Genomic DNA, 24807 nt, shown 5'->3' with positions numbered 1-24807 from the left:
AGTCCTTTCTGAACTGGTGTGGTTGAACTTGATTAGAAGGTGGTCATCCAAATGACCCACCATGTGCTTCTATTGATTTCTTTTTGCTTGTCATTGGAATTGCAGGTGACAATAAAAATTTCATTTAGAGAGAATAACATGTAGGAACCCTCAGGAGCTGTGGACTCTGGTTTGAACAGAGTGTTCTAGATGTATTCTCCTAATGACCTTTCTATCTCCCCTGCCAGTCATCTTCCTTTGCCCCATGCCCCATGCCCCATGCACCATCAGAGTGTGTTCCGTTTTAAAAGCCCAAATGGACAGTCAGGACACCTGGGCTCTAGTTCTAGTTGTAGCCCTCACTAGCTTAGATTCTGGCCAAGTCTCCTCTCAGACCTCTCCATCTCTACCAACCCAAGAAAAGCCACCACCACCTCCTGCCACAGCTGGAATGACCACCCCAACTTGCCAACCTGCTTCCATCCTTGGTCCCTCTCCCACCCACTCTTCACCCAACAGAGGGTGGTCTACTTAAATTATAAATGAATCATGTCATTTCCTTGTTTAATGCCCTTCCATCAGGGTTCTACTTTTATTTAAAATAAAACCCATGACCTATCAAGCTGTATGTGATCCTGCTCTCTCTCAAATGCCGTCCACATCTCACTCCCTCTCATGCCCCATGACCCAGCCCCAGAACTTCATTGTAGTTCTTCAAACTGCCTCGACTCTTTAAATCAGGCTTTTAGGTGGGTTTTTCTCTATGTGGAACATTCTTGCTGCTTCCACCAGTCACCCTTTCTCTCTCTGGTTTCTTATTATCCTTTAGACCCTAGTTTAACTTCCCGCTATTTCAGGTGGATCTTTTTGGATCATACTCCCTGGATTAAATTCCCACAAACATTCTCTGTCTCCATCTTTGGTTAAACTTCCTCACACCACAGTTCAGTTGTGCAATGTGGGTGTACTTTCCTCTTTGGGTCTGTCTTCCTCCACTGGGAGGGCAGAGATGCTGTGTGCGCCTTGTGACCCTGGCATCCCCCATACCTAGGACAGTGCTCACATACAGTATATATTAAATTATTTAATGAATGTTTCTGAAGGAATGAAAGCCTTCCATTGGGGTCATTTTTCTGGGCTTCATTTTTTTTTTTTTTTTTTTTTTTAGCTGTGAAGTGGAGCTAATCATATCTGCTTTCTTCGACATCATTTGCTTACCACAGAAAAGCCGGTTTTGCAGTCAGACCACATGCTAGGGTACCAGGGACACAGAGCGTCTTGAACAAGTTCAAGGGGTCTTAAAGACGGTCAAGTGCTGCAGGCTTGGTGTCAAGAGCTGGGTAGAGAATGTGTGGGGTCGGGACTGACTATACTCTGTGGAGAGCTTTGCCTTTCAGGCACTAACAGCCCAGAACCCAGGTGCTTTCTCTACCCCCACTCCTGATGGGGGGAGTGCCTGTGATTCAGAAGAGCGTACTTTAGGTGTGCTTATTGAATGATCGTGGGCACCTACTTGGGAAACCCTAGGTCTTTCTACTACCTCCCCACTTTGCCTCTTCTTTAACATAGCTTCTTATATACCCTCTCCTCAGGTTCATTTTGGAGATCCTGATGGAGTGAATAGTTTGGTTCATCAGCTCATTCCTTTAGGGAACACATAACGAGCACCTACTATGTGCTGATCTCTGTTCTAGGTGCTTTTGAGGGATTGCGAATTTCGTTTCTGCTGCCTCTGACCCTGACGTAGGCATGGGGTTTGGAGTGCTGGTGGCTTTTCTGCAGAATCTCTCCCTGACAGAACTCTGGCACATAATGACCATGTGGGAAGGTGCAAAGGATGCCGGAGCAGGACTTAGGAACCTCAACTTCCTACCTCATTGTACATTAACAGTGTGACATTGGGCAGGTCTCTTCACCTCTCTAAATCAAGGACTTCCTATTGTGACAAAGAGGGTTATAAATTCCTGCTCTACCTACTATTTTGGGTCCCTTCCAGACTTGAAAAAGATAATGAATATAAGGGAGCCAAGATGAAGTATAGAGCAAAATGAAAATATAATTAACCGAATTATACATTTTACAACTGAATGGCTATAAACTACTAAGCAGTAGTAAAGAGAAAGAAATTAATGTTGATTACATATTTATGGTGTTACCAAGTCTGAGCTGGACACTTACGTACAACACTGGGACCTTCACCAAAAAACCATTTTATGAAGAGGAAACTGGGACCGGGAATGTTTAGGTCACTTTTTTAAGATCGTGCAGATAGTGAGCAATGAGGTCAGTCCTCGAACCAGATCTGGGTGACTTTTAAGGCCAGGATTCGCACTGCTCCAGACAGTCCAAAGCAGCCAAACACTGTGTACCATTGTTGAGTGTCATTCAGCCGCTACTTAAGTGCTTCCATATGTGTGTGGTCTGGTTTCTTCGAGGTCCTAACCCTGAGGACAGGTGGACCCAAGGTCAGAACATCTCTCTATTGGCAGTGTTAGATCTTTTGTGGTCCCTCCATCCAGCTGGAAGTGCCCTCTAGAAGTCATGAATTTGCAGGCAATGGGGAAATGTCTGGAAAAATCAGTTTCTCCTTTCAGACAATCTGGGTTCCTCCAAGTCACTGTGTTGGGCTGTCAGCCTCCCTCTCTGTTGGAAGCTCCATCACACTGACAACTACCTTCTGAATTCTGAGGACAGCTCTCCATTCCATTGGTAATGGACTAATGGGATTACGGCTGCATTGAGAGAGATGAAGCCTGTAGCAATTTGGTAGCAGCTAACACCCCAAATATCCCAAGCTTCATCTGTATTCATTCTCCCCCAGTGCCGTGGATAGCTTCTGCAGACTCAAGTTTATCTCAGCCTCAAAGCTAATAGAGTTAAACCAGCTGGTCAATTTAAACACGAGCAGAACCAGTGAGATGTTACTGTATTCTGAGGCGGTGCTAATAAACTTTAATAGATTTCAGCTAACAATTTGGTATAAATTAGACATTGCACTGCTGCTGAGGTAATAACTTTTGGCACTAAATAACAGAAAATCAAGCTCTGTGATGTGTTTCAAAAGCACCTAATCGAGCCTCCGAGATTCAGGCAGATTTCACTATTGATTACAGCTTACTCTTCCCCAAGCTTTAAGAAAACAGTCAAGTGCTCCAAAATACACCCCCAAAGGAGCCCAGACTTTTTCTCCCACTGGCTCAATAGCTCATTTACATGAAGAGGTTTTGGAATCCAAATGGGGGACAAGGTGGCTGGGGGGCCTCCAATGGGTGAGTCAGGAGCTAAGAGGTTAGATGATCCTCTCAAGGGCATGCAAACATTTGTTCATACTTTTCTGGAATCTTCCAGGATGTTCAGCCTGAATTCATTTCAATTTGATCCTATTTACAATAAAATCTGTAATTAGCAAACTCTGTAATTAACTTGGGTTAGGCACTAGTCAATTAAGTGAGTAGCAAGAGGTCTGGACATGGAATTAGGAGAACTTGTTCAGGTCCCAGCTATGACACTAATTATCCATGTGACTTTGGGCAAGTCATTTAACTCACCAAAACCTAAAGACATTTAACTTCCCTCACCTACCTGCCTTAAAGCATTGTGCTGAGGCAAAAGGAAATGGGAGAATCCTTGTGAAATTGTGCTGGGGGTGGGAAACACTATCCAAACATAAGTTGTGAAATACAATAGGGCCACATGACCTTATGCAGGGGTCCTGAACTTCAGTGATGCCATCATAGGCTTCAGAAATGACTGGAACATTTCCTGTTACAGATACATTATCCCCTACCCACAGTTCCTGGCACCCTGCTCTCTCCCTCCACTCTGTACATGTGGGACCTTCATAGACTTGGAACCATGCTCAGGGCAAGCACTGTAACTTCTGTTTGGTCTTCACAGGGGTCAGGAGATTGCTCCAAGAACAGAACAGAACTCTGCATGAGGTCATTATTATTGAAACATTTACCATATTTCATCGCATCTAAGACATGCTTTTTTTTTTTTTTTCACAGTTTAACGTCTCTGGGTTGGGATGTGTCTCCCCATCGCTGTTGGGTCAGAGTTTAATTAGCATCTTTTTCTTTCTTAGTGGTACACAGTAATGAAGCATCTTACAATTGGGATTATCTTAAATGTGCTTTCCATTGTGAGGGGACAGCCAGGTGGACCCTGAAATGGGAATAAGCTGTTGGCAACAGTGTTGTTCTAGGCACAATTATCTAAATATGGGCAAATAGAAATAGTCATATATGTTCCCAAAGACCTGGACTCTCTGTCCTTGATTTTTTTAAATCAGTTCCTCCATCTTTACCTTCATCAAGGACTATATTCATTTCCCAGGGCTGCTGTAACAAAATACCACAAACTTGGATGGCTTAAAGCAAGAGAAATTTATTCTCTCTGCAATTCTAGAGGATATAAGTCAGAAAACATGGTGTTGGCAGGGCCATGCTCTTTCTGAAGGATCTAGGTGAAAGTATGTTCCATGCCTTTCTCTTAGCTTCCTTGACTCATAGACACTCTACTCTAATTTCTGACTCTCTGATCTCCTGGCATTCTCCCTGTGTATCTGTGTCTCTTTTCTTCTTATAGGGATACCAGTTACATTGTATTAGGGCCCACCCTAATTCAGTATGACCTCATCCTAACTTGATTACATCTGCAAAGACCCTATCTCCAAATAGGAGGTCAGAGTCACAGGTTCTGGGGGCTAGTACTTCAACATATCTCTCTGGGGGACACAATTCAACTCAGAGACATTGATGATGCATCTCAAGAAAAAGTCTTAATGGAGGCTGGTGCTACTTTGATAACATGGGGATCAAACCTTCCTACCACCAAACAAACAGATCTACATTTTACCTACTAAGAACAAAAATGCCCATGGGGGTGGCAGCAATAGCAAATAGAGAAGTTTCAAATAATTTACTATCCAATTGTCATCATTAGTATTGGTATAAAAATAGCTAGTTAATTCTTCAGGTTATTGCCACTAGAATTTCCTGGCACTTTTGAAAGTCATCATAAAATAATAACAGCTGGGTCACCTGGGTGGCTCAGTCTGTTAAGCATCTGTCTTCAGCTCACGTCATGATCCCAGGGTCCTAAGATTGAGCCCCGCATCGGGCTCCCTGCTTGCAGGGAGCCTGGTTCTCCCTCTCCTCCCCACTCATGCTCTCTCTCGTTATCTCTCTCTCTCAAATAAATAAATAAAATCTTCAAAAAAATAATAACAGCTAACATTGACTGAGTACTTACCATGTTTTAGGCATTATGTCACCCAGCTTAAATGTATTGTGAACCCATTCAATTCTCTAAATAACTCCATGAGGCAGGAACTATTATTATCCTCACTTTACTTAGGAGGACACAAAGGTTAGGAGAACTTACATGGCTCATTCAGGATCACAAGACTGGTGAGTGCCAGAGATTCACACCTAGAAGGTCTAGCTCTAAAGCTCATGGATATAACACTCCTCCTACTTCCCTTCAATGCAGCCCCCTCATTTTACACCAGAAATGGGAAGTGATGTTCCCAAGGTCATGCAACTAGGAGATACCAGAACGGGGAAAGGGACCCAGAATCTTCTGATTCCCAGTCCAGTGCTTGCTTTTCTGCTTTTTGTTTTCTCAAGGCTTTGTCAACATTCATAGCACAATGAAATTTTCCAGCTTGGCATCTGACCCTCATGCCCAAGAGCAGGCCTCGAGAAGTGCATGAGAAAGTCTAGTTGGCAAAGGCTTGTTGAGTGGTGCTGACCCTGCTCAATGGCCATCAGACCCTGAGAAGCCCAGTCATTACTCAGGAGCATCTGGAGCACTATGGGGACAGAGGTACCCATCTAATTGAAAATTGGTATTAGGGACCTATATCATTGCCACAGAACTACCTCTGCTCTGTCCCAGCTAACCATTGGGTGACCGAGACTGGAGCTGGAAAAATGTTGGTGGGCTACTTCTCTGAAACTGAAAGGCTAGATTCTGAACGGGGAAAGTCATTTCCTGTGTCGTGTCCTCGCAAAGCTAGAATGTTGTCCCGGCACCCATGGTCCCATCTGGAGAAGGGAACTGGGTGGCTGGGGGCCAGGAGTGGGAGGGAGATTTCTCAAGTATATACTTTAACATTTTGCACCCTGTGAATGTATTAGATATTAAATTTTAAAAAAAGATCTGAGGCCCTGCCTTGGATTCATGAGAAAATACTGAATACATTGTGATCAGTTAGTGGGGATCTTCCAGGAACACAGGATAAAAGCAGTGTCTGCACATGGGCTGTGCATTTCTTACCTCTGGACATTAGTCATGATATTCATAATTTATACCTCATGAAGACAGAATTTCTCATTTCCCAGGGAGAAGATTCCAGGGCAGTTGTCAATGTTTTGCACACTCCCTATTTTCTTGTCAAAGCTCACCATGGCTATGTGAGTGTCATAAAATGCGTTTTTCACAACTTCTCAGCTGTAAGAGGGAGAAATATAGATAAACCCACGGGGATCTTCTTTGTGTCTGACCTCACTCCCTCCAGCTGCCTTCATTGAAAATAGGTGTTGGCATCTCTTTTGCCCCCCTGGGGGGGGGTCCTTCTCCTTGTGCTCCCTGGAGCCACGCTTTCCTCCCTCCTGCAGGAGTTAGCAATTGTACAGGCCCCTCCTCCATGTTTGGGACCTCAGCCTCCAGCAGGTTTTTAGACAGAAGAGGAGGACAGGTGTGGAGTCTCAGGATGAGCCCGTTTTGATGCTTCTGCCTGGAAAAACGGCCCTCAACAAACACATTTGTTGCTCATACATTATCTGTTGGCTATCTACCCACGTGCCCATCTGTTGAGATGGCAATGAGCCTGATCCCAGGCCCCAAAGCCAGCTCTATTAAACCTGGGTGCCAACCACCAGAGAACTGGCTGCAAGAGACTTCACCCTCTCAGGACCCTTTCTTCTCACCTCCCCTTGAGAATACTGAGCCTCCAGCATACTTCTGACTTTCTCACCTGGTTCCTGGCTGGAGGTACAACCCCCTTTGGAGACTCCAGCTTGGGATGAGAAAGGCCTGTCCTCTGGATGGCGAGGCCCAGTCTAAGCTGAGACTCTGTGAGGAAGGGAAGAGGTGGTAAAATTGAGATGTGGGCATGAGTTGGGTGGGATCCTGCCTGCCTGCCCTGGGAGCAGAGGGAGACATAAATGTAGAGTAATTGGAAGTAAATCCCTTCCACTGAATCTCATTTGTGTGAGTGTGAGAGTGCGTGTGTGTGTACGTTGGGGGAAGACTGAATTTATCCACATTGTCAGTAATAAATCAAATGTCTTTATTCCACTCCCTTGTTCCAAAATGGGTTTGTAGGGACAGATAAAATGCCAAGCATCTGTAAAACCTGCTAACAAGGGCACATTCTCATTTCCCATGTTACAGTTGGGCCCCAAAAGGCACCTGGCAGGGAGGAGGAAGATGATTAACTATGGTGTGTGGCTGGCATAATATCAGGCACATAGCAGACACTCAAAGAAAGCTGTCGAATGAATAAATGAGTAATAGAGGTCTCCTCACAGAGTAGTTATGTGAATGAAATGTGATGAGTATGTTTACATTAATTTTTGAATACTTACTATATGCCAGGCACCATTCTAGGCTATGTGGAGGTAGTATCAAGCAAGATAGACAATATCCTTGCTCCTGGAGAGCTTATATTCCATCAGGAAACAATTTCACAATGAAAACTGCAGAGCTCAATCACTTTTCCTTTCCTTCTATGGAAAGCAGCAAAATGAAGGAGCCTTGCATGCATATATATGCTAAGGGCCATTCACCTGTATTTGCCAGATGGTTTCCAAAGAAACTCCCCCTCCATAAACACATACTCATGCATATAAATGTACACAGTCACACACACACACTATCCTCTTGGACTTGGAATGCTCTTGAATTATACATTATTTTTTCCTATAACATCTGCAAGATACAAGCCCACGTGACCTGACTGGGGATCTGGTCACGAATCCAGAGATCTCAATTTGTTTGAAGACATCGTCAGGTCACTACTTCAAATCAGAACATATGGGCATTACTTTTCAGTCCCCAAATCTGGGTCTGATTCTGGCCGCATCTGGATCATGGCCTCTAAGTCATGTCCCACTATGTATCTGCTCTAGAAAACCACAGAAATGGAGGATGACTACTATAGAGTCAGGGTGTGTGAAAGATGGACATTGGGGAGATTCCTAGACAGGAGATGGGTTATATTCCATTTTCTCTATTATCTCATCTACCTTAGAGATTCTGTGATTCCTAGAACATTCCAGAGCTCTGACCTCCTTAGACTGGTTAGGTGGTAGGAATTGAAGGGTGGACCCTTGTCCATATGGTTGAAGTCATTTGGTTGTGAGAGAGAAAAGACCATCTACAATTGAGGGACTGCACTCAGGGAAACTTCATCTTCTATGAGGTAAAGACTGAGTCTCCTCTCTTGCATATTTGGACAACTCTGACATGTCTAACACCCAAATTACTCATTAGTAGCCCATAATGGTGTTGCCATGGTGACCATCTTCCATTATGATCAGCCGAGAAAATGTCTTTGAAGATCTCCATGGCTGATGAGTGAGTGCCCATGGGAGAGAGAAGAGGATCTGCTTCCACAATGTACTGGGATGGAGGCAGACCCTGAGCCCAGACCGTCAGCTCTGTGAATGGTGGCAGGGATAATCTGCTCCATGAAGATAGGGATCTTGTCAGTCTTGTCCATCCTATACCATCAACAGCTATCACAAAGCTGGTACAAAGTAGGTACTCAATAATAGTAGATGAATGAATAGCTTCATTAATGAATGGTTGCAACTTTTCTCTTCCCCACAATAAAGTGAGGGTGATAGGAGTATAAGTGGGGCTGCTAACCCTAGTGCAGAGAAACTGGTAGTGTTTGTGGTGGTGATGGGGAGAGGATACTTATCACTAAGGGATAACACACTACCATGGACAGGTTGCAAAAGTCCAGCATAAATCAAATTGTCAAAGATTAAAAAAAAGTAGTCATCATCAATGTGTTGAGAATATCAATAAACCACTTCCTGCAAGTTTTGTGGAAGCATGATTTGGTACTACCTCTTTGGAGAAGAATGTTGGAAGTAAGTTTCAAAAAATTTTAAATATATGCAATAGTATAGCTGGGCCCAGCCAAACTAGTTTAGCAGTTTATCCTAAGGAAGTATCTGAGGGTGTGCCTGGATATTTCATTACTTGGGTGATCACCATGCCTGTTTAACCTAGAAAAATGTTAGAAATAGCTTAAACATCCTACAATAACAGGCTGGATGAGTAAACTGTGCTCTTTCCCTATCCTGGAATACCATGCTGCCATTTAAATGATGATGTAGGGGTGCCTGGGTGGCTCAGTCGTTAAGCGTCTGCCTTTGGCTCAGGTCATGATCTCAGAGTCCTGGGATTGAGTCCCGCATCGGGCTCCCTGCTCGGCGGGAAGCCTGCTTCTCCCTCTCCCACTCCCCCCTGCTTGTGTTCCCTCTCTCGCTGTGTCTCTCTCTGTCAAATAAATAAATAAAATCTTTAAATAAATAAATAAATGATGTTGTAGACAAGTACTTGTCAACACAGAAGCTTGTGTATTCATGAGGATTAGGTTAGATCCTAGTAACAGAGACCCAAAAAGGTGTTGTTGTAACAAAGGAGGAGTTAGTTTCTTTCTTATGTGAAAGTTCAAGGCTATGATGAGGGTCTTCAGTCTTCTAGAATTGAGCTTCTAGATTTCTGCTGTATCAGGACTGGCAAAAACCCTTGGCACTGGGTAGATGAATTTCCTCCACCCTGGTTATTCTTTGTAACGATGCTCTCATTCTTCTCAACAAAATTTGGAGTTGTTCTTGTTTATGTGACTTGGACAAACTCAGGCAGTGCTTATGAAGATTATAGACAACCATGTTGGGAATATGAGACTCCAGATGGTCATGACTCTGTCTTGGTGATTAGGCAGCTTTAAATTTGTGTTGGCTCTTTCACTTCTATTATATTCTCAATAAATAGTCAAAGTTTGGGGAAAACAATAAATAGTTAAAGTTTGAGGAAATAGTCAAAGTTTGACACCACAATAGTAAATGAAAGGCGTATGTGCTTTCTAAGTTAGGTTTATTTTAGTATTTCCCAGCATAGTCCCATGTGTAATTATGTTGGGTGATCTCTGAGCCACCAAGAAGTGATTGTAAAGATTTTCTTTACAAGCCCACATCTGCAGCCTTCTATGAAAGAGAGGCAGCATTTGCTCATTAGGATGGACCCTGTCGCAAGGAAAGCATCACCAGTCTCACTGGAACACTCAATTCAATCAAATTAGGTAGAAGAGCATTACTTCAATACCAGCTTTGCAAGGCCATGGCCCCAAGCCAAAATAACTGGCACTAAGTGTTGACTATGATTACTTCTGGGAGGTAATAGAGTTCTGGGAATCTGGGTGGGATATGGGAATTAGAGGGTCCCAAAGGACTGAAGTCAGTGGGGATATGGTGACATGTTAATGGCAGTCAGAGCCTGAGTTAATGGGTAGGAAAGAAAGGGTTAGGCAGAGCCCTGGGCCTGATGGAAACCAGAACAGTTTATCACTTTATACATTTTTCCCTGGTTTTATTGAGATATAATTAACATATAGTACTGTATTAGTTTAAGGTATACAACATAATGATTTGATATATATATATATATATATATATATATACACTGCAAAATGATCACCACAGTAAGTTTAGTTAACATCCATCACCTCACATAGTTACAATTATTTTTCTTATGATTCAAACTTTTCAGATTTACTCTCTCAGGGATGTTCAAATATACAACACAATATCATTAACTATAGTCACCACACTGTATGTTACATGCCCAGAACTTATTTGCCTTATAACTGGAAGTTTGTACATTTTGACCACCTTCATTCATTTCTTCCACTCCCCACCTCTGGTCTCTGCCAACTAACAATCTGTTCTCAGTTTATACATTTTTGATAGCAATGCCCATTTTACTGATTTTTCATAGGTCCCTTACATATGCATTTTCACCAGAGGTGTTTAGGCTAAAATGGAGAGAGGTCAATAATGAGAGTGTTTTACTATATTAGGGGCTTACTGGGTTGAAAGAAATGGCAACCAAATTGAGTGAACTTATGTACAAAAAAACTTTTGTAAAAGAATCAAAGGTATCACATAAATCCCAGAGTAAGAAGTATGGCTAAGGGACAAGAGAACTGGGACCAGGAATTGTAAAGCCATTAGGGGTTGGGTGAGCTTGACTGACCAGCTCTCTCTGGTTGATGATAGAGTACAAAGTCCAAGATGGCTGCCCCAAGTGCTGCCCTGGCCACCCTCCAAATCTAAGGAATGGTACAGTTTCAGTAACTGATACTATTTCTTTATGCTCCAATTCAAAAAATCTGAAAAAAAATAGAATATTATTAGTCCAGCTTAGGTTACGGGTTCATCCATTGACCACTCAGCTGTAGTTGAGGAAGGCGGGGGTGGGGGGTACGTGAGCAGAGTCTTTGAGGAAAAGACAAAGGCAGATCCTCTAAGAAGTGGAGTAGGTAGAAATGATTACCAGAGAAAATGACTTGCATTTCTAATATATTTACCCAGAAGGAGAAACAGAAGTGTTGAGCTCAAAGTCTAGAGGGTAGATTCCTGAGAGACAGGAGTGTATGCTCTATTTTTCCTCCTTGTGGCTTCTCCATTTACTTCTCTACCACTTTTCCAGCAGAGCAATCAATACAAGGTTATCAACAATAGGGACAAGTTAATTAAGATGAGCAAATTAATCAGGTAATTAAGTGGCCTTTCCTGAGAAGGTGAGCCTGTTGAGCTGTTAGTGACATTAGGTCACATCAAGTTGTCTTTATGCCAGCTCTTAGGAATCATGGTAACTGTGGATCATGCCAGACCGAACCAAAAATTCATCATCCTCCTTAACAGCCACACAATTTCTCTAGTCTTATTCATAATAAGTCCATATTCCAATACTAACTCCCAGAGCCTTGGTCTCATTCTCATATATGAGCCATTTGTTTCAGTGATAGACATGGGTAGTTAATAATTCAATACTTATTCTTATTTTTTACCCAATAAACAAAACTCCAATCTATCCCTGGCGGCCCAGCATAAGGACTACATTTCCCAGCCTCCCTTGTAGCTAAAAAATATATGGTGAATTTAAACTTGGAAATCATTGAGTGGTTCTTCTGGGGTTCTTTGAAGGTGCTGACCCAGCTGGGAGATAAGCCCTTTCTATTTCTATTATTGTATTTTTCAGTCTATAATTTCCACTCAGTTCTTTTTTTTTTTAACTTCTTTTGCTTTGCTGAGATTTTTTTTTTTAATAAATTTGTCTCAAGAAAACTTGTAGTTGATTGTTGAAGCATTTTAATAGCTGCTTTCAAATTCTAGTCAAATCATTCCAGCACCTGATCCAGCTCAGTGCTGGTGTTGGTTGTCTTTTCTTATTCACGTTGTGATTTTCTTGGTTCTTGGTATGATGGTTTCCTATTGTATCCTGGACTTTTAGCTGTTATTGTTAGGAGACGCTGGGTCTTCTTTATATCTTTTGTTTTAGCAGGCTCTTTAGGTTCCGCACACAGGTCTTGGCAAGGGTGGAGCTGAAATATCCCAGGATGAACATGTCCAATAGCAATTTAATTTTCAGAGCCTTTGTGGCATTCTTTTGATCTGCTTGTTGTATCTGGTGCTGCTGGGGCTCTCAACTGGTCTCTAATGGAGCTACCTGAGGGTACAGAGCGCTTTCTCCAGGCCAGCAAAAGGTTGATACTGGGTGGAGGAGGAGAGTCCCAAGTACCCAGACAAAGAGGGTTCCTGGGATGACCTACTTGTTGGGGCTGGATGTCTCTTAATGGGGTCAGGGAGTTTCAGGCCCTGTACGTAAGGACAGCATTTCTCCTGACTTCTTTTTGGGGGAGAGCAAATTGGAACCCACCAGACCAGCATTGGACTAAACATCTCTGCTCTTTCCTTACACAAGAGAAAAAAATTCTATCACATTTAAGCCACTGTTATTTGTGTTGTGTGTAACATATGGCAGAAGTTAATCCTGACATAGTAGCTAAAGGAGGGAAGGATAGAACTGGTGGTCCTCAAAGTTGGCTGAGCCCCATTTCTCCAGACTGAACAATCTGCCAACTCCATGCCTGTGAGTTACACTGTCCTCCTTGGTGACAGGCATCCTTTCCTCTAAAGAGCACCTTCTTGAGCGAAGGGGCAGAGTGACCATGTTGAAAGAATTTAGAGTCTGATGAGCTTGAGTCTGAATCCCAGCTTCATCACTTACTAGCTCGGTGACCTCATGCAGTCACTTCAGTTACAGCTATAAAACATGGATAAAATCCCTGTGATTCATGGTTCTTGTGAAGATTAGTAAATATAATTCACCTAAGACACTTAGTCCCATAGTTTTGATAATCCTCATCACCACTACCATCACCTTCTACCCACAGCAAACATGAAGAGTAATTTTATAAGACACGAATCACATAAAATGCTGCCTATCAATAATCAGAGCTAACATTTACAGAGTGCTTACCATGAGCCAGACACTGGTTACACACCTTGTGTTCGCTCATTTAATCCACACAAACTGATGAGGTGATTATCATAATCATAGCCATCATTTTCTTTTAATAAGTTGAAGGGACTGAGGCTCAAAGGCTGAGAACTTTGAGTAACACAGGGGCAAGAAATGGAGCTGAGATATGATCCCAGAGTGAAAGATTTCATCAGGTGGAGTATGGAACTAGGAGAGGCATCTCAGAGTTTGGGGTTTGAACAATTCATTCATTCATTCATTCATTCATTCATTCAACAATTCAGGTAGTATCTGTTGAACTCTTATGCTGTGCCAGTTCTATTTTAGGCTCTATACATACAAAGAAGGACAAAGCATGAACATGTCCTCAAGGGGCTTCTGGTGCGATTCTAAGAGATGGACATGTAAAGAAATACACACGGTAAAAACTTTGAGGTGTGATGACATATGTGTACATAAGGTTCATCTGCAGATGAGCAGATGAAAGCTATCAGTTCTAGGGGAGTGAAGGAAAGGTTTAGCCTTCTAGCTCAGAAAGCCTAATTCTGCATTTCCTGAAAGGTCTGTTTTCTAATAGAATTTTGAAGGATCTCTATTTTTCTATTTTGCTTGTGGCAAAGAAGCATGACAGCACTCACCAAATCATACCTGAAAAGGACTTTTGTTAGTTGTGAATGAAAGAAACTGCTTGCTGTCAGGTTGAAGCTAGAAAGTACTAGAAGGTACTTCAGCAGATACGGCGCTTCCCTTCCTAGAGGTCAGAGGACGTGCCAGGGAAGGTTTGGCTTTTTTTCTACTTTTGCTATGGCTTCCTGACACCTCGTTTGCCTTTTCTGCTCACAGCTTCCACCAGTAGGCACCAGTAGGTCCACCAGTAGGCACCAGTTAGTTGACTTAATGAGAAGTCCACGTGATAAGACAGATAGAAATTGTCAGAAAACTGGAGGCTGGCTGAAATGGAAATTATCTTGATGATCTTGAATTCTCAAAAACACCACCGGTCATTTCTTTTTCTCAAGAGCAAAGTAAGTGTAAAACTTCTGCTCTTTGAAAGACAGTATGAAGAGAATGTAAAGAAAAGCCTCGGGCTGAGAGAAAATGTTGCATTTCATGTAACTAACAGAGACTTGTATCTAGAATATATAAAGAACTTCTACAACTCAATAATAAAAGACAAATTACCCAATAGAAAGTGAACAATAGACTTGAAAAGACAGATCACGAAATAAAATATGCAAATGACCAATAAGCACATTAAAAGATGCTCCCGTTCTTAGCCATTAGGGAAATGTAAATTTAAACCACAATGACACACCACTACATATCCACTAGAATGGCTAAAATTTAAAAGACTGGAAAACCAAGTGTTGGAATAGATGTGGAGCAACTAGAATTTCCGTCCATTGCTGGCAGGGTTGTAAAATGGTCTAACCACTTTGGAAACCAGTTTGGAAGTTTCTTATAAACATTCACATCTCTCATGATCCCATAATTCCATTCATGGATATTTACCCAAGGCACAAGAAAACATGTCTTGAAAAAAAAAAAAAACTTGTACAAGAATTTTATGGTAGCTTATTCATAATAGTGCAAAGCTGGGAAAAACCTAAGTGCCCATTATCTGATGGATGAATAAACAAAATGTGGTATAGCCAAACAATGAAATACCACTCAGCAATAAAAAAGAATCACCAACAGATTAGAGTAAATAATTGAGTAATCTATAGATACCCACAACAAGGATGAATCTTGAAAACATCAAGGATGAATCCGTGCAAAAGAAGCCAAACATACATACTGTATGATTCCATTATACAAAACTCTTTTAAAAAAAAAAAATGTCGGTATTGGTTTGCTAAGGCTGTCATACAACTACCACAGACTGGGTGGCTTAAACAACAGAAATTTATTTTCTGACCATTCTGGAGGCTTGGAAGTCTGAGATCCAGGTATCAGCAGGTTTGGTATCTTTGGAGGCGTCTCTCCTTGGCTTGTAGGTGGCCACCTTCTATCTTCCTTCTGCGCATGTCTGTGTTCTAATCTCCTCTTCTTAAAACAACAGTTATATTGGGATAGGGACCATTTGTATGACCTCATCTTACCTTAATTGCCTCTCAAAAGTCCCTATCTCCCAATATGGTCACATTCTCTGAGGTACAGGGGGTTGGGCCTTCAACATATGAATTTTGGGAGGGACACAGTTCAGCCCATAACAGTGACAGAAAGTTGCCTTGGAGCCAGAGGTGAGAAGGAGTTTGACTACAAAGGGACATGAAGGAACTTTTTAGGGTAGAAATTATATAGTGATTCTATATTTTAATTGTTCTGTGTCTTAAATTGTTAGTGACACAGGGCACATACATTTGTCAAAACTCATTGAAATGAATACTTAAGATGAATACATTTAATTGTATGTAAATTATACCTCTAGACAACTGATTTAAAATTAAAACCTTCACAATAGTTTCAGAATTTTGAATCATAAAAATAATAGTTGTTCATGGTAGAACACTTATATTATAAAATAAGTAAAAAAAAAAAGCAAACAACTATAATCACCTATGATTGTACCCCTGTCATAATTGTGTTATATGTCATTAGGATATTTACATATTACATATTTGTACATATATATCTTCTAATGGCAAAATACAACACACACTTTTTTGCAAGCTGTTTTTTTTACTCACAATATAAGCACCATTCAGTGTCATTAAGTTTTATTTTATTACTTCATTTTGAATAATTTTATAAATTGTGGACCATCACTTAATTAGCTGGTCTTAATTGTTTGATATTTAGGTCATTTGTGATATTTCTTATCATAAGCAGAGCTATGGAGTCTTACAGTTAAGTCTGTGCACAAATCTATAATTATTTTCTTTTTTAAAAAGATTTACTTATTTATTTGAGAGAGAACACACGCATGGGGGAGGAGCAGAGGGAAAGGGAGAGACAGAATCTTCAGGCAGACTCAGCACTGAGCATGGAGCCCAACTCAGAGCTCAATCCCACGACCCTGAGATCATGACCTGAGCTGAAACCAAGAGTCAGCTGCTCAACCAACTGAGCCACCCGGGCACCCATATAATTATTTTCTTAAGATGCATTCTAGAGGTAGAATTTTGGGGTCAAAGGTTAGACAGATTTTAAGGCTTTTGATAATTATCTATGGTATCACTTATTATTGGAAAAAATCTGAACTATAATTAAATGAAGTATTTAGAAATATGTTTGCCAGTTGAGAGGAGGAAAATTGTATCTCACTGCTGTTTTAGCTGGTATTTCTTTGAATACTTCCACCAACCTATCCTTCTGATCTTGGCTATGAAGAGATTGGACTCAAAAATTTAACATGACTAAGTTCAAAGGACAGAGTGGGAACAAAGATGGATGACTTCTGACTCTCCAAATCTCCCTGCCCCGGGGTCAAGCAGCTAATATTGGCTCTGACACTAAACAGATCCCCAGGCAAAGGGAGTTTCTGAAGCACATCCTTAGTTCAATTACAACCCTGGCCAATGGGTAGGAAAAATGCGCAACAACCCTGGTCCAACTTCAGGCAGTTAACACGTAGGGAAAGTGAACTCATTCACACCGAAGGGATATGAGCTAGTATGGCTGACCCCCATCCCATCGTCATCTCCTTTGCAAGCATAGAGATCTGTTAACACTTTCATCCAGTTACTGCTTTCCCTTGGGGAATCAACAGCCACCACCACAACAAAAAGAGAAACATCGGTACTCAAAGGAGCATCACTCTAAAATGAAGGGAGAGTGAGACCAAATAAATGCTTTTTAGTAATTATGGAAAAACAAAGCACTAACTGGTTGGGAGAGAAACAGATTTTTCTTTTCTACCACATTCGAAACTCTTGCTCCCACCCCTGACTTTCTCTCCACTTTCCTGATGAAGGGGAAGGTCTGTTCATCCTTCAGGCTGGAAGAAAAACCTGAGACTGTAAGGCCCCATAAAGGCGGAGCTATTGGTGCTGTTAAAAGAACAATGTCGTGTACTGTGAATATGAGAATTGATGAGGTCAGAACCACCCCAGGGACAAGAAAAATATATATTTATGTAAAAGGCAGTAAAATTTGTCTGCAATTAAGTTTTACCAAAACCCTCAAATCTGTTGTTTGGTTTTAAGCAGATGTTGAAAAGGTTTATCCTGGATTCTGTCTTTATTGATAGGATGTCTTTTGATCTGCAGCCAAATAAGAAATCTGGATGTTATTTTGGATTTGGAAATTTCCTTTAAATAAACATATTAGTTAAGTATGTAAATCTGCTTATCATCACTTTGGGCATATTGCCAGAGTGGGAAACATCTGGGGCCTGGTGTCAGCCGACTTATTAATTCACACTTAGAGTATGTTTCACCCACGTTATTGCTGAATAATGTTATCTTGATTGCCTAAGTCAGCTGTGTCTTGACAACAGTTCATTACAAGTTTGAGGTTTAAATTTTGACTCATGAGAAATACACCAAGCAAGGCCTGCCTGGGCCCAGCTATTTGGGCTTCCAGCCCCTTTCAGGATTGATTTCGGAAATTGTTAACATTTTGGATTATAAATGGTGGAGATCTGTGTTATTTATCTGAATTGGCCAGCATGTAATTCCGGGAAGGGATTATATGACCTCCTCCTGATAAGCACTGAAGTGGGGTCATTAATACAACTTTCTGCCATAAAGCTCTTGCCACTTTATGGAAGTGCCTTTCCCTCCAGTTAAAACGATACACAGTCGACTTCAACCTTTACATCTAGAGTGAATCATTTTGTCTGGTGGGCTGGTAGATGATGAATGGCTGCCGCCTAGCATGCTCACTAATACAGGTAATAGAGCATATAAATCCAGGGAGTGCTATGTTCCTCACACTCTTCCAGGCCAGGAAATAAGCACCAGGGAATGGTTGTGTTTGGACAGCACCTTAATGAATAGAGACTTTGTGCCCAACAGAGAAAACGGTTCTAGCCTTTAGTGGATGGAGCAACTGGAATTCATGTTCCGAGGCCCAGGAGAAGTGAGTTATGGGAAAGAGGAATTTTAGAGAAGCTGTGATATGTGTGTCTTCTGGTTGGTCCTTACAAAACATCTGCAAGACTTCCTTGGTGTATTAGCTAGGGTAGGTAGGACTAGCTACTGTAACAAAGACCCCTCCAACTTCAGCAATAAAAAAAAAAAACAACCTTATGGGATGCAGCAAAAGCACTAGTAAGAGGGATGTTTATTGCAATAAGTGCTTACATTAAAAAAGAAGAAAGATTTCGAATAAAAACCTAATGTTACACCTCAAGGAGCTAACCCCAAGTTAGGAGAAGGAAAGAAGGAACATGAATGAGATGATTTTAGCTCCTGTGAAATACAAGGAAGGGGAACATTCTGGAGTAGTGAGGTAGGAGGTGATGGGCAGTGGCAGGTCTATATTGGAGAAGGTGATCAAGGATGACCTCTCAGAGGAGGTGACATTTGAACTGAGATTTGACAGATGGGGACTAGCCTGCCATGACAGACAAAACAGCCAACGCCAAGACCCAGTGGCAGGAACAAGTCTGGCATGTGGGATGAAATTAAAGAAGGCCAGTGCAGCTAGGAATAGGCGGAAACTTTTTAGGGAAGAGGCTGAAGAGACAGGGGTTTCAATCACAGAGTCATAAGACCATGTTCTGGAGTTTGCATTTTATAATATAAGAAAGGGGGCAAGTGACAGGAAATAAATTGAAGTGCCTCGCTACTTTCCACTTTATCACCCTACTTTGCATTATTGCTTCTTAGGCATTTTCACTTTGCTGTCCAGTAGCTTCAGCTGTTCTCCCTCATACACATCCGTTTCTCTGTCTCCTCAGAGCTTACCTGCCCCTCCCCCCTCCACTCTGCTCATGTATTTACCTTCTGAATGTCTTCTCTTTGGCATCCAATTTCCCAATATGGTGTTTACTCTGCAGACTTGCAGTCTAACGAGGAAGGAAGGTTTGAATGGTCTCTGGCCTCATTCTGACAATTGGCAATTATCAGACACCACGTGAGCTGTCTAGTTGGAGGAGATGGACCAGTTGAACCCATGTCTTCCTTTTCTCATGAGTGGCGTTCATTACCTTGGTCTTTCCCTTTCCCTTGAAACTTTTGGGGAAAGAGATGAGCCTATGAGTGAAAAGGAGTGAGAAGGAAGAAAGGAAAGCTTAGGAGCTGTCAAGGCCTGGGAGAGATTAGAGAGAAGGGTGAATGTCAGCCAGAGATGCCCTTGCCTGACCTCTGAGCTGAGAGAAGTTATCTCTGGCCACTGAGTATATTTCTCTTTTCAGTCCTCAAGGTTTTCTTCCTTCTGACCTTCATCTGTGGATTTGAGAAAAAACAACCATTTAAGAACTTAAAATGTAAACTCACTCTGATTAAAGAATAAAAATAATGGTGTCCCCTCTCTCACTACACACACACACACACACACACACACACACACACACGCTCAGATGTTTTGTCAACAGTTGGTAAAAACTGGTTGCTGGATTCCACTCTGCCATAGGTCAGGTATATTCTATCTTTTTACTGGAGTGGAATATGACTCCTCTGGAGTCCCTGCTTTAGGTTTTTTTTTTTTTTTTCTTTTTTTTAAAAAGAAGAAAATAAGTTATAGGAATAATGCAGCAAGTTAGAGCAATGAATGGATGGAATCCTAGAGGAGAAGGGCAGGTAGATCTGGGCTTCTTGCCTAGAAAAAGTACATGTCTTTTATCTTAGAAAGAAAAAGATGACAATTTCAGGGTTCCATAGGAGAGTAGGAGGCTAGAATGAGCCCCAGATTTTTCCAGATTCCCTTGAGGAAGACGGCTCTAGGTGATTTCTTAGATACTCAGGATATCTTAGGTACTCAAGCTTACTTGTTTTCACCTATTGTGATGGTTGGAAAAGATTCTTTTATCTTCCAAATTCCTGCTGAGGAGTTAGGCCAAGTTAAACAGGATCCCCATACAGATGACTTCGGAAAATCAAGAACAATTATATCCTTTGCCCTTCAAAATATGATTTGAAGACCTACCAGATATTACACAATCATTAAGAATTTATTGATCATTTATTCACTGTTGGATCCACATCCAACACCCAACAATGGTATCTGGTTGGGGAATGGAGTCACATTTTTACTCTATTAGGATTCTTTTCATTTCAAATGATGGAAAACCCAATCCTAACTGACCAAAACAAAAAGATGAATTACTGATTCACATAAGTGAAAAATCCAGGGATGGGGTTGTGTATATTAGTTGTTGAGGAATGAGAGCTCACCTCGACATAAAGAAGCTTAAAACAACTTATTTAGCTCAAAACCTGTGGGTCAGCAATTAAAGGTGGGCTCAGTTGGATGGTTCTTCTGGTCTCCACCGGGCTCCCTCATTCATCTGCTGTTAGTTGTGAATGCGTTTCTGGCAGGTGGCTAGGATGCTTGACTGTCCTCCATATCATTTCTCACCTTCCAACAGGCTAGCCCAGGCTTTGCTGAATGGCAGCAGGATTCTGAGAGTGATAATGTACACCATCACTTCCACTGCATTGCGTTGGCCAGAACAAGTCGCAAGACCAGGGGTAGGAAATAATCTTCGTCTTTTGATGTTCTCAGCGAGATAAAGTTATTGGCTAACTGGTTCATGTGCGTATAACTAAACCAGTCTCTGTGGCCAGAGGGATGCAGTACATTGTTTGGCCCAGGCCTGGCCACATGTTCCGTCCTTGCACCGGGAACGGAGCCCCACTGAAAGTGTAAAGCCTTTGAGTAGAGCGTGTTGGAACCTCAAAACTGGTGGCTCTTGCCAAAAGGAATAATGGGGGCTGCTGGTGAAAGTGATGGTGGTAGGATGAGAATAGACATCCATAACGTGCCATCATAGAACACAACACAGTTGCTGAGGCTCCGTTTGCTGGTTGTATAGAATCATGCAATAGGTTAGAAGCCCAATGCATTCACATTGGAATCCAGATCTTCAGATACCAAATCCTACATTTTGGCCTGAACTATTTTTCTCCTTCAGCACTGGGCATAATTCTATATGATACGAGGAATAGATGGTCCTGCCTGGAGGGGTTTTTACTTTGTAATAGAAACATCACCCTGATGGCAGCCTTGGCTTTTCGCGATCATCTTCTACACGTTATGGGATCAATACACTTTCAAATACTTGCCCATTCACTAAGGCATTATCTCCCCAAACTTCTTTGTCCCTGCTTTTATTTGTTGCTTCCCAAAGCTTTTGCTGGTAATAAAAGGATTGTAAAGTTGACAAATATAAGCAGGGATTATAAAAGGATTCTTATTAAAGCATGCTTTCTTTGAGGCACAGAGTACAAAGCCCTCCGCTCTCCCCTTGTGAAAAGATGTGTTTTCTTGTTTAATTAGAACAGACCTCCATTCCATTAGAAGAGGACAAGTGGGGCAGCAGGATTGAGACTCCAGGCCCCAAGAAAAAAAAAAAGGTTTATTTATTTCAGCTCCAACCAACTTTAAGAGCGTATTGTAACCTTGTGAAATATTCTATCATATTTGGGATGAATGAATACATGTAAAGCACCACATCCCTGCCACATAGTAATTGGTCATAATCTCCATTTTTGTTGTTGGTTTTGTTTTTGTTGTTGTTGTTGCTTTGCAATTAAAGCCTGTGTTGGAGAAATGCAAAGCCAAGTGCATCAATTAGGGTCCTAGCAGGAAACAGATGGTACACTCAATTTGGATAATTCGAGGGGAGCTTAGTAAAGGGATTGTTTGCAAAGATGCGAGCAGGGTTAAAGGAAGCCACAAGGGACAGCGTTGTACCCCAGAGTTAGCAGTGTGGGCAACTGTCTCACTTTGAGTGGATGTTGGCAATCTATGGCCCATGGGCCAAATTTGGCCCGCTACCTGTTTATGAAAATAAAGCTTTATCGAAACACACCTATCATCTGCCAACTGCTTTCACAGTTCAAAGGCAGAGTTGAATAGTTGCATCGGAGACTGTATGGCCTATAACCCCTAAAATATTTCCTCCAGCCCTTTACAGAAAAATGTTACATCCAGGGCAGGGACAATGCATGGACCTGAGGGTCTCAACTTCCTTAACTTTTGCACCTAGCCATGTAACTTGTCTCAGCCTGGTTTGCTGATCTTGGATGCAGAGAATAGCTCTATAGAGAAGGCTGCCTGGCAGGAGCTGTGACTTTCTGGAGAGAGATGTAACCAATACATGGCAACTCTGCAGATATGGAGATAGTTATGAACCCTGCAGCCTGCCTCCAAACACTCAAATGGCCCCATCCACTTGTAAGGTGCAGGGCCAGGGAGGCAGTGGATAGGGTCCATAAAGATCAGCCTCCTGGGAAACAGGGTAGGTTGAAGAAGGGTGCAGAGCATCCTCAGGGGCAAACCTGAGGACAGAGAAGAAAAGAGGTAAGTGAGAGAACTTGCTCCAAATCTGAAGGGGCCCCAGCTACTACAGAATCACAGTCTGGGGCAAGGAAGGAGGATGGCAATCATTCAGCCCAAAGAAACTACATTATCAACACATCAAGGCATTTTGGTATATACAGTTGTTTTGATGTACACGCTATACACAATTTTGATTTGTGAATGCTACCTCAATAAAGCAGGAAGAAAAAAAAAAAGACCCTGCGTTAAAAATTGAATCCAAGGAAGGAAAGTTGCTGGATCATTTATTCAAACAACACTTATTTTACCCTTCAGAAATAGGAAACCCCTCCCAGTTCTGAGATATATGAAGACAGGGTGAACCTTCCCTTCTCCATCCACACATCTCAATTATTATTAAATGATGGTTCTGTGACTGTGTAAGTAAAGTTTGTTTTCCCCACTGTAGGCTCTACCGTTCACGGATCTAGCCCTATCCCCAGTCCAGTGTGGCATATAGCAGTTGCTTAATAAATGTGTGTTGAAGAAGTTCGCCAAAGACAGAATATGTGAAATAATTACACCTAAAACTAACACAGTAGGTCTATGGAATGAAGGGTATATGGGCAAATGGCAAACATGAAGAGTAACAATGTGAAAGTTCTCTTATCAGAAGCAATTGGGACAAATAGGTAAAGTTGAAATTTGGAATGATTAAAAAACACTTTAAATATTTGACTTCTTTGTAAAGTCAAAACATATATATTATTTTCCCAAGCATCTGATGTAGGACTTGACCTCTTTTTTTTTTTTTTTTTTGTATATCTATATCAGATTGCTGAGAATTCTAGATTATCTCTCTTGCATAAAACTCATTCACAATGCATTACTAGGAGTTTCAGTTTCATGTTCTTTAAAATGGAATGTGAAACCTTAAGAGACTTAGAGAATATTCTGAGGGCAGTTTCCATATAGGGCAGTTTCACAATTTTCCTCAATTTTTAATAAATGTGCCAACACTCTTTTTAGTGGCTTTTCTTTATCAAACGTTTCCAAAGCTTACAATCTAGTTATCACAGAAACGTCCCTTTCCTTTGCTGCTCACAAGGCATTAATATACATCACAATCCTAAGCACAACTAGACACTAACCAAGTTTGGGAATGGACTTCTAGCAGGCACAGCACTCAATAGATGGGAGAGCAGGACCAGGGACATACTGGAAAGTAACCCATTTGCCATGAGCTTTCTACCCACTGTGGGCATGAGAAGTGTGTTTTATAGGTAGAAGGCAAAGCTTTGGTTACTTTGGTAAATTGATTCAATAGAGGTTATTGAAGAGAGATTTTACTGTACCTAAAGTAGCACTAAATATTTCTGAGGTCACATTACAAAGGACGATCCCTTTATCACTGACGTTTGCCCTTCTATCCTGCAGACAACCCAAAACAATCATAAGAAAGGCAAAGCAGAACTGGACCATGGAGTTGTTTGTAGTTGACCGCAATGAGGGTATCATTCTACACCTTGTGAGGTTTTTCTACCCCCAGCATAGACCCAGGGCAGTCATCTGCTGGCAACTGCGTGACCTGTTTTCCTTTGGACTGACTTTTGCCCAGTAATTTGGACTCCTACTGAGTGGTGGAGGGAGGGAAGTATGAGTAGAGTACAGCACGTGAGTTGGGGGACAGGTTAGGTAACAGGGCTCTAGTTCCTTCTTGAAGGAAATGACCTGTGTCAAAAAAGATTGGCCAGCAGGTGACCTGTGCTCCAAACCTAATGCTGCCACTTACTGACTTGGTCACCTTGGGCAGGGTATTTAAACTACTATGTCTTTCATAAATTATTTGTAAAATAAATGTTAATTAATAACCATGTAAGA

The sequence above is a fragment of the Neomonachus schauinslandi genome, chromosome 16 (assembly GCF_002201575.2).
Source record: "Neomonachus schauinslandi chromosome 16, ASM220157v2, whole genome shotgun sequence".
Classification (NCBI taxonomy): domain Eukaryota; kingdom Metazoa; phylum Chordata; class Mammalia; order Carnivora; family Phocidae; genus Neomonachus; species Neomonachus schauinslandi.
The sequence above is the reverse complement of the archived record's forward strand: the minus strand, read 5'-3'. Positions refer to the sequence as shown.